Source organism: Myotis davidii, unplaced genomic scaffold, assembly GCF_000327345.1.
Source record: "Myotis davidii unplaced genomic scaffold, ASM32734v1 scaffold44, whole genome shotgun sequence".
NCBI classification, from domain to species: domain Eukaryota; kingdom Metazoa; phylum Chordata; class Mammalia; order Chiroptera; family Vespertilionidae; genus Myotis; species Myotis davidii.
In genome coordinates, this window is record NW_006299705.1 from 4,170,814 (window position 1) to 4,174,300 (window position 3,487).

The 3,487-nt window shown below is 34.0% G+C and overlaps 1 protein-coding gene across 1 annotated transcript in view; it reads right to left on the bottom strand.

Annotated features, from left to right (window-relative positions):
- Nucleotides 1-3,487, bottom strand: part of TBCA (tubulin folding cofactor A) — a 181,708-nt gene that overhangs the window by 46,254 nt on the left and 131,967 nt on the right. The gene's annotated exons all lie outside the window — the stretch shown is intronic.

Genomic DNA, 3,487 nt, shown 5'->3' on the forward strand with positions numbered 1-3,487 from the left:
CGTGGTGCCGCCTTGCCCCTGCCCCCCAGCTCTTAGCTCCCCCCTGGGTTTCCGATCACTGTCAGTGGCAGGGGACTTCTTCCTGCTTTCCCTTTCGCCTCCCTGCATTGTACCTGCATATGCAAATTAACCGCCATATTTGTTGTCAGTTAACTGCCATCTGAGTTGGCAGTTAATTTGCATATAGCCCTGATTAGCCAATGAAAAGGGTAGCATCGTACACCAATTACCATTTTTCTCTTTTATTAGTGTAGATGTTAAGCTAAGATATATCACATGTTATGTGTTACAAAGCACTTATGAATGCTCTTTCAACTAAGAATTGAACCCCATGGGGGTGCCATTTGTTTTTGGGCAAAAACTGAGTAACAAAGTTCTGGTGAACAGTGGTCAACATTTAACATAGTGCCTTACGCATAGCAAATGTTCACTAAGTAGCCGTTGAAATAAATTTGATGAAATCCTCAGGCCTGGGAAATTTTATCACAGTCCAGGTTGGCAGTGTATTAGTAGCCAGTTATCATCTCACATTTTCTCTGAACTCTGGCTTATTAGAAAATATTTTTCCCATGGGAAGAAAGACAGGGATATTCACAGGTTATGGTGGTCACTTAAAAACTGCAAGAAAAATGAGCTTCTGTGTGCTTGCTGCTAGGGAGAGAACTAGTTGCTGATGTCTTCAAATTTATTAGTCACCCCTGTTCCAATGATTGTAAAACACACATGTGAAGACTGAACGGATTATGTCCATTTGGTTCTCAACAGGGAATGTCAGCCTTTAGACATTCAAACTGCCACTGAAGATTTGTGTCATTGTTTCATTATTTCTAACTTATGAAAACAAAATTCCAGCCATGTGGGACATTAAAGTGAAAAATTTGATACTAAAATAATATGGGGGAAATATTTATCTTATTTTCTTTATAATAAACATCTATTCCAGGATAAGGGAAAATAATTTCGTATAATAATACAAATTTGATCTTGGCCCTGGCCAGGAAGTTCAGATGATTAGAGCTTCACCCCGATATGTCAAGGTTGTGGGTTCCATCCAGGTCAGGGCACACACAAGAAGCAACCATTGAATGTATAAATAAGTGGAACAACAAATCAATGTTTCTCTCTCTCTCTCTCTCTCTCTCTCTCTCTCTCTCTCTCCCCCCCCTTTCCCTTCCTCTCTCTCTCAAGCCAATTTAAAAAATAAATTTGATCTTAATCAAAAGACTAATCCTAACAAAAAAGCTATGCCCCAATACTACTACCTTCAGTAATAAACTCAACACATAGACTTAAACCTGCCCTTCAGATATTAACTTCATAACCATAATAATAAACCCATAAACTGTATAAGGCAATCTCTCATAAACATTTTATTTCATTTTTCCTTGGTTTTGAATAGGCATGAGGAATAATAGAAATGCTCTTTGTGTATGCATCATTCACTTCTGTGGTCACTAAAATTGTAGCATCTGGATCACAAATTAAGTATTATGCTTATGTTTTTACCTCACAGAACTATCAAAGCCCACAAATTTTTTTAAAGTCTTAACTTACCCAAATCACATAAACATTATTTAATCCAGTCAATATATTCTTCAAACATTTACTTATATCATACAATTAGCTTCTTCAAGATAAATTGTTGTAAAAACCAAGTCAAATACCTACTAGCTTTATATCTGGAATTACTATGAAACATAAAACATCCAAAATCATTTTCTAATCTCTTCTTCAAAAAAGTGTTATAAAAGCCATTTACCTAAACAAAAACTTAAGTTACTATTCTAACATGTAGGGAGTTATCATTTAAATTTACTTGCAATATTTTGAAGAAAATTATATTCTTAAAATCCTCCCTCCTCATACATATACACTTACAGGCCAAACTTTTAAGAATTAGGCTTATTTGTGGGAAATACCCAATAATTTTATAATACTTATAATTTTATCGATATAATACTAATAGAAAAATTTTGAAAAAATTCTGGCCTTAATATGTAAAAACAACAAACAAACCTAAGAGCAATCATTATCACATTCTTTTTGTTAGTGAAAAATACATCAGCATTTATTCTTCCCATATAACCAAAAACATTTAGTTACAGTAAAAAAACTTAATGCAAAATTATTTATTACACTAAGAACGTTTAAAGACTACAAGGAATCTAAACTTTCAGAGCAGTTAACACTTCTCAAAAATATTATGGAAAATGCACTGACCTATAATAATCAAATATAGGAAGTAGTTGTAACAGTTCACAAATGTATCAAAAGCTTAGGAAAGGCATATAAAAGTGTTAGTCTTTCTTTAAAAGGCTAATGTCTATTAACAGCTTAAAACAGGCCACAGTAGGGGGTTAATATGTTGTTGTCTGAATCACTTTCATCAGTTTAAGTACCTATTAGTTCTTATTAGCCAGGTGATATAGGCCTTTTAAAGTTTTTTCTGTTTTTTCTTAGTCTATTTGCCCAGATAGATTCTTTGGCAATAAATAATGTTTGAAACAATTTAATTTGTATTTCTTTATATTTTTGAATTTTAGATTTGCATTTAAAAAATGTCTTAGCATATCTGCATATCCAATCTGTTTTTATCTTATAATTTTCATCAGTATGGAAAGCACATACTTTCTAAAATGTCTCCAAAGGGCAGAAATCAAGATGATCTTCTCAAGAACCAAAGCAATTCACATGCTCTCCTAAAGTCATTAACGCTGAACTGACTACAAAATAAATGTTCATAAAGTAAAGCTGACCAGTTTATTAAACTTAGTTCTAACACAACCAATGGTTATTCTTTAGATATCACTTACTTATTGTTTAAAACTGAAATTCCAATGATAAAACTGAAAAATAACTTATAGTCAATGATCACTGAGCCTACTTTCATCAACCTGTGGATGAAAAAGGAGCTCTAATAAATCCAACTGAAACTAACCTCCCAGGATCATCATAAATTCCTAACTGGGCAGGTCATGGTGGGTAGTCATGTCCCAGGCCTATAAAAGGTTTATCTCCCTCTTAAGCAAGCCCTGTCCCTTACTTTTCTCCCACCTTCATGTAATCTTCATCACATTCTCTCAATTCCAAAGGTATAATAGAAACTGTAGAACTGTCATTCTCCAGAACATTTGAGATCTTGTTTCCCAAGCATGTTGTCAGTCTGGCTCAAATAAACTCTTACAAAAATTCTCTACAGGTTTGGACATTTCATGTCAACAGACCAAACTTTGAATAAAATCTAACTTTAAAAAATTTATATATGGAGTTTCCTCAAAAACCTAAAAATAGAACGTTCATTTGACCCAGTGATCCCTCTTCTAGGAATATATCCCAAGAAACCAGAAACACCAATCAAAAAGAATATATGCACTATACATACATACACACACACACACACACACACACACACACACACACATATATCCTATCTAATAAAAGAGAAACATGGTAATTGGCGTACGACCGCTACCCTTCCCATTGGCTA